We start from the raw sequence: 12,186 nt of genomic DNA on the forward strand, positions 1-12,186 counted from the left end.
CAAGTTGAGATGAATGCAAACTTATGGTTTAGCTGATGTCAAGAGGGTCATTGCTTTTATGTGGGCGCACAGCTAGAGCTCATCGCTCTTCCCAAACCCCACACGCCCCCAGTTTAACCCCACCCCCGGCTCCCCCACGCCATCAGAAGACGACAACCCGGGGTCACTCTTGAGCTCGTACCCATTATAGCACCAGCAATGTTAGAATACATTTGTCATATCACTGTTCTGTTCTCTTTTTTATTTTCCTGTTTTTATTTGTACGACACTCTCTAACCTAGACCAAGTATAACAAAAATGTCATTCATATGTATCCTGTTTACTCTCCCTTTTTCTCCCTTTTGCACTTTCACTGCTCCCCTTTTTTCCAACCACTCCCCACTCTTCTGCCGACCTCCCCCTCACACCCTCCCAGACTTTCTCCTGAGTGCCAAACAAAAACAGTACCATTCCAAACTTTTTGAGTTCTCTTGTATGTTGGACATCCATTGGACGCACCCATGAAGCCAGCATGTTTCTCCATAACATGATGTCAGTCATGACGCCTCAACATTACCCAAAAAGCGAGCAGTAAAAGCAAGACCTGGATTAACACGGTAAAAACACGGCTGGCTGCCTCTCATAAACTGCTTTTCCTAATTCTGTCATCTCTTCAACCTCCAGGACATCACTGATTGTGTGCCATAATGTTGGGGGCACTGTCACTCTCCTCACCCCCAAGTCTCTCCATTTGATTTTCTCAATGGATAACATTACGCGCAAGCAAAGAAAAAAAAATCCATTTTAATGGCAGGTTTCTTTTTGTTCCTTTAGCATAAAAACATGCTAAAAAAAAAGCTGAGGAGTGTGTAAACATCAGCCGTGCAGCCATCTTCTGTCTTCTGAACTTTGAACTCACCCCTCATGAACTTTATTGACCTTTTCCTCCCCTTATATGTTCATCAACTGTTTGGACTTAAAATCTCCATTCCATCTCCAAACCTTTTTGAGACTGTGCAATTCTAGTTGAGATGATTGGATTTATTTGCTTTTTTTAAGTCATCATTGGGGACGAAAAATAATAATAATAAAAGCGACACACACAAAAGAAAAAAAAAAAATCAATAAGATCCAAACTGTTTCCTTCACAATTTCATTATTTTCTCTCATTGTAAATATCTGTCAGATTTGGTTGAACTGTAACCAGAAACGTGTTCAACGTAATGGGGCTGGCAGCATAAAATCGCTTTTGTGGAGTGCTCTTATGAGCCGCCGATAGAAAGTTGAATTAAACTAAACTAAAGCAGCTCCAAGAAAGAACGATTTGGTACTTGATCAACAATTGGACATGGTTATAGAGCCACATGTGCAGTACTGAGACCGTCAGGTGGTCAAAATCTGGATCTGGCCCCTCCAAATAATGCATAATCACTACTAACCGGCTAAGGTAGACTAAGATTAGTGCAGGTTTCATACTTGAACTGATGGTAGTTGCTAATCTCATTGTACATATCAGACATGTCGAGTGTAAATTGTGATACGTGTCGATTAGGTGTCTTGACCATTGCAGCATCTGTTCACGAAACAAAATTGTTTCTCTGTAATGCCGAACGATCATTTTCATGCGTCTCAACCATGCTTGAGCTCCACATCTAATGTTTCTATGCTGCCAGCTTTGTTTTCTGATAACCCTTCATGAGCTTATTTATTTTCAAACTACTATACACTATTAATAAATGGCATCAAGAAACTAGACAAAAGGGAATGACTGGAAAAATGAATTACTGTTTTGTTTTTAGTATTTTAGTGGTTTCTTTTAACATCATCCATTAACTGACTTAAAAAAGTATTAAATATTTAATGTAACTGTAGCATTGTGTTTGTACAAAAAAATAGTGAGTTGTGTTTCTTGACTTGTGGATTACCAGTGAAGTCAGCAATTTAGTGCTAATATCTATTAAGTCGTTCCTTTTTCTTTTACCCTTTTTCTTTTTTATTCAAGGGTTATTATTTTCCGACAGCAACAGCAGTCATTATAAATGTTCATTTTACCATCACCTGTCTTCTGTTGTCTTATTCTTCACCTCCCACTACACTCAGTTTCATCAAATAACACATTGCAAGTTCGTGCCTGAAACCATGTGCTCGGTCTTGGGGGGGGGGCCATGCTGCGTGAGAGATGCAAATGAGTGAATGAACGAATGCGACTGCTTGTGAAAGGCTTGGCCGGGTGGGTGTTATGTCTTTTGTCCACCTATAGCTAAAATCTGTTGGGTTTCCATTTACCAATGGAACCTGCTGATGTTATAGCTGAATCCCATCATGTAAGCCTAGTTGATTTTGATCGTCCATAACTCCCCCTCCTCCGTTTGCAAACCACTTTCCACCACTGCCTGTACCCTCCCCCCCCTTACGAGCCATTCCCTCGCCACGCACCTCCCACGCCATGTGATGTTCTCCATCGATAACATACTACTCGACCAGACCCACATTAACTCTGTTCTCATGCCTGCAGAGGAGACGGTTGCCAGTCAACCCACCCTCCGCTCATGATCCGCCACCATCCCTTACCAGGCCCAAATTAGGAAATTGTAAAAAAAAAAAAAAAAAACAGACAAGTGACTCTCAGGGTGTTTACGTAATCTACCTTACTCTGTGAACTCACAGAACCGCAACCCAGCTCTCCCTCAAGTTATTTAAGGAGCCCAAAGACAATTTAACATGTATGATTGCTTATCAAGTCTTCTTCTTCTTTAAAAAATAAATAAATAAAAAAAAAAAAAAAAACATCAACAGAATGATATGCACCCAATTATAGGAGCAAGCAAAATGCTGTAATGTTTACAACTTAACGAGACCAATGCTGTTGAAAGAATGTGTAGGAGTTCAAAGACAATTCTTTAAAAATTACGTCATTTCCAAGTGACTTCATTTTAAATGATCATTTCTATGTGACATGGAGTTATGTGTTAACTGAGTCATTTTGGAAACATTGCATGTTCCTCTTTTTTGCAATGACTTGTCAGAATGACTGGTATAGTGTAAAGTCAGAGCTACATTTAGTTGCTAATAATAAATTACATTGATGTCAGTGTTCATCTCACATATCTTGCAGAAAGGTCCAAAAAAAGAGAAAGAACGAAGAAAAAAAAAAAAACGTGATTGCGTCACTGTATGGAATTTGTTCATATTTGTATATGGTGACAGTGAAAATAAAGGATGTACTGGAAGTATCAGGGACACGTGGGTAGAGTTTGAAGGGCCACTTACAACACCGACTGTAAAGCTCAGTCATGAGGTAAGTTACATGAGGGGGGGATAAGAATCAATTTTGTTTTTATATTTAATGATTTATCTTTATTTAATATATGAAATGAAATCCATTACATGGATGTTTTAATGGAACTGGCATCTACATATTAGAGTTTAATTGTTTAAATAAAGCTAGTAAGAAAAACAAATGCATAGTGCATCAGTGAAATAAGCCTGAAAAAATAATATTAGTATGGTTGTCTTGAGTGTGACTGATAAGCAAATGCAGCGCATGTGATGTAACACAATGTACTGTAATTTCACATTGCCACTGGTCGTTTTTGCTCTTAATGCATGTGGTTTCAGGAAGAAGTCAGTTCAAGATGATCTCAAAAACATGATAAAGTCTCTTTTTCATTGTCATTTACCCACTTATTCTGTGCACTAATTCATCCAACCTGCAAAAACCACCTTCACCTTCCCAACATGTCTCCAAAGCCAACACCAGCTAAAGCTCAATGGAAATCCCAATATAGCCATCGGTCAGAGAGGTTGACCGGTCTTCATGTTGGCTTCCAGCACATTGATCTGTGGTGGAGACCCCTGGGAAATTAACATTCACTGCATGATTTAAAACCTGTCTCACCAAACCAACCATAAACTAAAGAAGTATCTCCAGTGTTCAGACAAAATGGCTCAATTTAATTCAGTCTTTTAAACACAGCATTCAATTCTAATAGAATGTTTTGCAATAATTTGGTGAACGTTGAGGTGAAAGGTAGCTTCTAGATATCTCTAAGAAAAAATCAAATGTAGGAATGTTTCCGCCATGCATTAGTAGTGATTTCACAATCGAGGCACAATCTTGTGATATCTATATCTGCATCCATATCTCGGCCCAAAGCTCTGAGCTCCTTTTTAAACATGGAAACTGTCATGATGAATAATTAGGTCTTTCAAGTGGGATCATCACTCCCCCTCTCTGTCTCCACTGGGAATGGTGAGCTGGTGTAGCCGAAGCTCCATCATTTCAAATGTATCCAATCTCGCTAATTGTGCACCTTTACCAGCCCTAGGCCATGACTGATTTTCCCCACGCTCCAGCTCGGTTGCTTCCCCTCACCTCAAACCCAACCGGCTTTTCCTCGTTTCAGCCCAGCTGTTCCAGAAAGCAAGCCTAACCTCCTCTCCTTGGAGGGGGCATAAAAGGAGTAAAAGAGAGAGCAAGAAGCAGACAAGAATATGCTCTCAGCCCTCATAAATCCCTAGAGTTGGAAAGCAGACCTGTGGAACATGTGCAAAGATCTCCAGTCCAGCACTTTTCAAGGGAGAATGCGCAGTACAGAGTCCTGAGATCGCGTTGGCCACTCTCAGCTGTTTTTATTAAGACAGACTGTCTTTGCATTTACCTTGAATACTGTATGTGAATTTGTGCTATTTGTTGCTCATTTTTAAGTCAGATTAGTTACAGTGGCCCTAAAAAGTATTTAGACATTTAAAATGTATGAATTGCATTACATTAGTTATTTATATATATATATTTTACATTAGTTATAAACAATTATAAAATTGTATAAACATGACTGTATTATATTAGTTTTATGTATGTATATATATATATATATATATATTACATTGTGAAATGTTTAGCTTTATTTTTATTTGACATTTTTCATTCATTTTAACTGGGCTTACACTTTTTGGGGCCACTGAACATTGGTTTATAGATTTGTATGTAAAATTACTAAAGTACTTCCTTTCTACAGATGCATTGTTATAAATTGCAATTATGTGCAGAAAAAAAAAGTTGAAGCCTGAAAAAAAATGCCAGCACATCTGTCACTACAAATGTGTAAAAGTAAATCATTTTGATTTGCGGTTTGAGCAACAGCTTTCTGGCTGCAAACAGGCCTCAGGAATGCATGAGCCGCGGTTATAAACGAACAGTGCTGAAGTGAACAGCATGAATTCAGCATGAAATCTGTACTTTTAATAGGGCTGACTCTTTAAAAACAGCTAGGATACAGAATCAGTCAGTGCTGCGCAGTCTAATCGATTTAAAGCTGGTGCGTCTTGGATACATGAAGGCTTGTGCTGATATAGAGAGTAGCTGTCACGTCAAAGCGAGGTGAAATCTGGCCCACAGGAAGGCTATAAAATGGAAGTCAGCAATTGAGTCGCAGTAGAAAATCCCTTTGTCCTCATTTCCCCCCAGATTACTTTGTGTACATGTGAATATATCAACTGAATATACAATATATACGCCCATATTGTATAATCAGTGACTAATGCTAGTCTTCAACATACAAATCTGACCATAAACTGTTGCTAAGACAAAACCAAATCAGTTGGTGGTCCATAAGAATATGTCCTTTGATCAGCAATAATGTTCAAAAGTTTATAAGCTACCTTTTTATGGCTTTGATATATTTGTTTGAATGTTGCAACATGCATTCACTGTATTTTGACAAAAGTAGTATAAAAGTGACAAAAACTATTGATAAATCATTCTAATTAATGTACATTAATAATAAATTTTTTCTCAGTTACTTGATTGTGTTTAAAAAGTGCAATTTAAAAAGCAACTACTACGCTGTAGCAAGAAAATGCTTTCTCTTTACTGTGAAAGAAAACTGCAGGCTTCCAAGAAGACTTCATCCTTCATTCATAAAAGACCAGATTTAAACTCTATATTCTAATTTAATTTTGCTCCCCTTTTTCTTTATTTAAAGAGTTTAACATTTCCTTAAGTGGGAACGCCTGTGTTTGTTTTTGACAGACCAAAATATCCACCCAGTTCCATTTCACTCAATTCAAACTGGTTTCATCGGTCAACACAAAAACCATTGAAAATGATTGTAATAATTTTATATGGTTTTATTGTTTCTTTCTGTTGTAATATTTCTAACAAATGAAGCTGATAAATTATCCTAGAGTTTTTGTTCATAATATAAAGAATAACTTTTAACATAAGTGTTTTATGAGTATATGTACATAAGAAAAAGAAATAAATTAAGAAAATTGCAATGCAAAGCTGTGATTTTAAAGCACTGTAGCGTGTACAGTGATTTGTTTTTATCAATTTTATGGTACATATGATATGTTCTGCATTTCTGCAGTTGTTTCTTTTCTTTTTGTTCATGAGCATATGCTTTAATAAATATGTTTTTTACAGTATTGCTGAGGCCTAAGCCATTCTTATGACAAATTACAGCAGTGAACTTACAAAGCAACCTTATATAGGTCACACTTTCCTTATCTTTCAAGTGTGTATTTTTTTCTAATTATCCGTGAAGTCTTACTTTTATCTGTAATTAGCTTTGGTGCTCTACATGGAAGTCTATCTCAAAAGTCTTTCATAGGTGATGTACTTTAGCGCTGATGAACTCTGCTGGGCTAATGAGGGATATAAATGCACAACTTAGAGTCTGTCTGTGCAACTTCGCACCTCTGAGGAGCTTAATTGGGTCACTGCATGCCACAAATATGACTGGAGCACAATGAAGACAACAATTTATGCTCCCAAGACACGAGATAAAATAAGAAACGTCTTGGTTCTTGTATAAATTTCTCCACACTTTCTGTGTAGGTTGACGTTGCGAGACACCAGGCACACAATGAAAAATCTACATGTCTCAGGAGGAGGGTCTTTGTGATAAAAGACTTGCTGAAACGTAGCTACTAGACAGAAAACTGTAAACTGAAATAAATATCAAAGTGCATAACCAAACAAAATAACTACTATTAATAAGGTGAAGTGTCACTTTTTTCTATTGCAGCCTAATGTGCAGAGACAACAAGTAAATGAGCAAAAAAGGGTAAAATATAAGATAAAATTCATAATGCATGATATTAGCGATAGATAGATAGATAGATAGATAGATAGATAGATAGACAATTTTATATAAAATACATACAAATACATCTATTTCTATACAATTGTATCAATAAAATAGAAAGTATTATATCATTTTTTTTTTACAATTATGTATAGTCAGTGAGAAAACAGCTACTTTGAAAGGCAGTGAATTCCAATTTAATATGCAGAAACAACCACGTAAACCAGCAAATATATATAAAATATCTATATTTGCTGGTTTACTTGGTTTGCTAGTTTCCTTTGTTGCTTTTCAATAGGAGTCAGTGGAAAAAAAAAAACATTTGACTGCAGTCTGCATAGCCAGTAGAGGCTAACAGAGCAGTCCATGCTATCTATCCAAACTTTTACCCATACAAGGGTGCATTTCCCAAAAGCAACAATGGTCGCAAGTTCCGTCGTTACCAATAGAGTTCAGTGGAACTTACGACCATAGTTAGAAGAGATGTAATGATTCACTCAACTATGTGATATGATTCACGATACGATTCCCTCACTTTTTTGTTTATTTTTTTATCAAAATGGGATTTAATGGGTCATATGATGCAATTTCATTTTTTCCTTTCTCTTTGGAGTGTTACAAGCTCTTGCTGCATAAAGAAGATCTGTAAAGTTGCAAAGACTAAAGTCTCAATATTCTCAATATTCTTTATAAAAATTTAGACTCGTCCACGCCCCCCTAAAACAGCTCATTGTAACACGCCCCCACATGTCTAAGTCACGATGTGGGAAGATTTGCATAACACCGCCCAAATGTTCATGTAAAGAAAGAAGGTGTAACTTTTATTCTCGCTGTTGCCGCTGCCGCCATATTGTGGAGATGCTGTGTGTTTCGTTGTGAAAGCGAAAATACTTTTGTTAGGTCTTCCAAAAGAGGACACAACTAGAAATCAGTGGTTAAGTTGTATTTACAACACTGTTTCAGAACAGTTCAACCCAAATATTCAGATGTGTGTTACACATTTTATGGAGCATGAGGACTGTTTCCTGAACCTGCAGACTAGCCTACAATGGTTCTGTGGCACAAATGTTTCTGTAAAGTGAGGCAGTTCCAACTTTGCAAGGACAGTCTGGCGTTTCTGACTCACAGCCTGTAAGTACGTTTTTTTATATTTAAATAATGTGCCACTGATGATTCAAACGCGAGTTTTGAGCAGTGTAGAGTGGGCTTGATTGTTGTTTCTCTGATCACAAATGCAGACATGGTTTTATGTTTACACAACGCGATACGCAACGCGTAAAAAGATAGTATAAGTCATTACAATCAGTAATTATGTCCCCACTGGATGCAACAAATGCCTCGTTTGTATTGGGTTTTATTAGTTTTGTCTCGTCTAGTGATGTGCGGATCGCAAACAAATCTTTCGATCTCAGCTGATTTTAATCTCATGTTTTTTATCGATTTTCAATTGGTTTGAGGTGTATCGTTACATCCCTAATAGAAAGCTAACAATACTTTTGGGAAACGCACTTCAGACTGAAACAGTAACACTTAATCAACCAATTGCATGATTTTGGGAGTGGGACTATCTGTTTGCCCTAACCTGCATTAGGGCAAACAATGTTACCTTTTTGAAAACAGTGATTATTTTTCAATTACATTTGGTTGCGTTACTGGTGAAAATTACACACTTTACCTTTAATGTTTATTAAAAATTTAACAAATTGGGTTTGAAATTGTATTTTAGTGTAATTTGTAGAATATACAACTAAACATAGCCATTTCCAGTAGGCTGAAATAAAATATAGATTTATACTAAAGCCATAAATGCAACCGTAAACAGCACAAATCATAAACAGAGCAAGCTTTTATATAATCACCATAGAAACTGGTCAGAGCCTTCTGACTGAGCACAATATGTCCTCTGATGATAAATTCTCATTGTGGACACTCAAGTCTCTGGTAAGAGGCCTACAGTATTTAGCCAAGACTCCAGCTTTGAATTTCTTCCAGCATCTCATTTTCCTAAAAGCTCATTTAAATAAATGGAACACCTACTTGCAACAGTTGCATTAAATAAACATTATCATATCTTTGACACTGAGGTGACATGCTGCTCTAAAGCCTGCCTCTCCAACTCCTGTCCTCCAGAAGACGTCAACTGGGTAACACCCACTGAAGACAGTTTGAATGCCGAGGGTAGCCACTTATCTCTTTCACTCAGCCACAAGGGGACGAAATACACATTTTGTGACCTTTCTAAGCATCTCGCCACAGTTATTTGAAAGACCATAGAAGGAACATTTTATGGTGAGTTGAAAGGAGGAATGATTTGCCAGGCTCTTGTGCTGCAGAGTTGAGCAGACGAGCGCCCTTGAATCTGGTGTGTATGTGTGTTGTAGGTTTTATGATGGATTTTAGTGCCAGAGTATCACTGTGGAAATCAAACAGACAGTACAGCTTTCTGATCAAACGGAACAAAAGTATCTTATGCTTATAATCAGTTGTGGCAGTATAAGCTTTATGCATGTACATGTAAAAGTACACTTCCAGCCTTACACTCCTAAAAATAAAGGTCCTGTATTGGCATCTATGATTCAATGAAGATTATTAAAATATTCTTCACACTTTCACTGTTCACTGTAAGGTTCTTCTGTTTTTAAAGTCAAAAATGACAAAGTGTTTCTATTTCGATAAATTGTTTCTATTTATATCCTGTTTAATTCTGAAATATATCACACTGCAGAAGTGAAAAGGGTTTGCGAATGCTATTTCTAATTGGTCTTTTGCTTTCCAAAATTATGAATATGCCGGTAAGGTGAAAAATACAGGAAATAAAGAGTTTTTATTCTAGAGTGTTTTGCAAAAAGGTTTTATTTTGAAATACTGTAACATTCTGGCATCCAGTGCCGCCATCCACACAACCACACCGGGCTGCTTTTCACAAAAACATTATAAGCCTAGTAGATCATCCAGACTAACAGTGATCTACAATCTACTTAGGCTTGCAATGTTTTTGGGAAATGCAGCCCGGATTTATATTTATGTATCCAAACTCACACAAATGACAGAAAAAGTAAAAATAATCACACTCCCTAAGCAATGACAAGATGTGTCTAAGCAAGAATTCTGTACACGGAAAGGGAAACCCTCTCAATTTAATTTGAATCACAAATTCGACACCGCTCCCAATTAGCCTGCTTTACCAAGAACCTTCTACCCGTTTTTCCACAGTTTTAGCAACAGCAGCTAGCACCTGAAGGTTAAACCTAACAACAATTCCATGAGGTTATAAAAAGCTCTAGTGACCCAGTTTCCATCTGCACTCCTCCTTTTATCTTGACAAGCCATGAAAAAATAGGCAGAAACAGAGATGATGTCAGAACTGCGCAGAGGGAAGCGTGCGTTTGGCACCGGTGGGAGTAAGTGACCCTTGGACAGATGGAAGCACAGCATGTCTGGCAGAGCCAGTGTCGGCCGTCCCTAACGGGTCATGCAGTCACCACCATGAACCCTGGCCTCAGACAAAATAAGGCTTGTTGGGTTTTCGTTTGGGCAGAGAGAGAAAATGGCATATTTTCAACACATTTTCTGTTTTTTATTTAAACTAAACAGAGTATAGCCTTGCAATATTAGTAATAGCCCAATTTTCACACAAATGTGTTGCAAAAAAATATTATACAACAGCATAGACACTTCAGATGGAGAACATCAAAAAAAGTAATAATACGTCTTAAATTAATTTGTATAATTTATAATAAATATATAACATTAAGCAACAAACAAACACACACACACTCACACACACACATACATGCATACATACATACGTATACAGTGTATATATATATATATATATATATATATATATATATATAAAACAATGTTCACATTAGGACATCAGCAGTAGATGCTTGAGAACAGCAAAAAAGTAATATATATATATATATATATATATATATATATGTAAACACAAAACATAAATTATTTATTTGTAGGGCACAATTTGGCCGATCTCCACTACTGCCTTTATCATCCCAGACAAAAGTTGTTTTCAAAGATTGATCATTGCTGTTGTTTTAATTAATGAATCAATTTATTTATTTGTATAAAAAATACTAAAATATTTCAGGCAGCACATCTTGGTCAGTGACAGAAACCGAGTCACTGAGTGCTCTCATGATATGAACACATTCATAGAGGTGGGCAAGGAAACAATGAGGAAAAATGGCATTGTGGTTGTCATGGCAACCAGCTGAAAGACCTGCTGCTTTTATAACATATGTCTGACTTGATTTGGGTGTGCACATTGCAACAGTAGAATCACACTTGTTTTATTATTTTTTTAATCCAATGCAGGAGACAAATCCAGATGCATTCTCTGCAGGCTTCATTAATACAAACAAACACACAACAAATAAGCAACCCTATATTTCTGACACCATCTATACAGAAATGTAAATGACAGGCTTATGGTAAAACTGCATTGAAAAGCTCCCTGAATACCTTGCTGCTGCAGAGGAGGCTCAGTGACACATTTTGGAATCGACTGCTTTGAGTGAGTCATGTCAACGCATTAGTATGCAAACAAGTTTTTGGTGCAGTAATTCATCCCAAACAAACACTTCAATAGGATTTAGCAAGTAGAAATATTGACTAGTGCGTCTTGATGTGAAGAAATTGTTGTGTATTCAGATGGACACTGGTGCTTCTTCTGTTGTCTCTAACTGGGGGGAAGGTACCTATTGATGTGTGCCCCAATCCTAACGCCGCGCGCGGATCCGTGGTCCTTGGCAAGTCCGCGTTGCTATGGTAACACCCCCCCCATCCTCCTCCCCCCCCAAAAAAAGCTGCAGGCCGCATGGAGCACGCTGAAGAGTGAGGGACCGAATGAGTGAGTGAGAGCGAGAGAGAGAGAGAGAGAGAGAGAGAGAGAGAGAGAGAGATCACCACAGTGGAGAAAGACAAGAATTGCTGCAGTGAAAAGGGGGAGGGTGTGCATAAACGAGATTGGCTCGAAAAAAAAAATCATTCCATCAGCATCAGTTTAGGGTGCATAGGACCCCGTGTCTTGCTTTGCAGTCTGGGCACGTTGCTTTCAAACTTCAGACTGCATTCAATTATTTAACTGCTTCAC

This window comes from Cyprinus carpio, chromosome A15, assembly GCF_018340385.1.
Source record: "Cyprinus carpio isolate SPL01 chromosome A15, ASM1834038v1, whole genome shotgun sequence".
Lineage (NCBI taxonomy): Eukaryota > Metazoa > Chordata > Actinopteri > Cypriniformes > Cyprinidae > Cyprinus > Cyprinus carpio.